Below are 454 nucleotides of genomic sequence, written 5' to 3' on the forward strand. Positions count from 1 at the left end.
AATGAATACTTTTATTCAGCAAGGATGTGTTAAATGGATAAAAAGTGATAGTAAAGACTCATAATGTTAGAAAAGATTTTAATTTTAAATAAATGCTGTTCTTTTTAACTTTTTATTCATTAAAGAATCCAGAAAAAAAAGCATCACAGTTTCCAAAAAATGTAAAAAACAAATAAAAAATGAAGCAGCACAACTGTTTCCAGCACTGATAATAAATCAGCATATTAGAATGATTTCTGAAGGATCATGTGACACTGAAGACTGGAGTAATGATGCTGAAAAATCAGCTTTGATCACAGAAATAAATTATATTTTACAATATATTACAATAGAAAATAGTCATTTGAAATTGTAATAATATTTCACAATATTACATTTTTCCTGGTATTTTTTTATCAAAAAAATAAGCATAAGAAACTCCTGTAAAAAACATTAAAAATCGTTCTGATCCCAA

At 25.1% G+C, this 454-nt stretch overlaps 1 protein-coding gene across 1 annotated transcript in view; it reads left to right on the top strand.

Annotated features, from left to right (window-relative positions):
- pygma (phosphorylase, glycogen, muscle A) overlaps window positions 1-454 on the top strand; it is an 18,110-nt gene that overhangs the window by 10,543 nt on the left and 7,113 nt on the right. The gene's annotated exons all lie outside the window — the stretch shown is intronic.

Source organism: Sinocyclocheilus rhinocerous, unplaced genomic scaffold (assembly GCF_001515625.1).
Source record: "Sinocyclocheilus rhinocerous isolate Xijiao unplaced genomic scaffold, SAMN03320098_v1.1 scaffold253, whole genome shotgun sequence".
NCBI lineage: Eukaryota > Metazoa > Chordata > Actinopteri > Cypriniformes > Cyprinidae > Sinocyclocheilus > Sinocyclocheilus rhinocerous.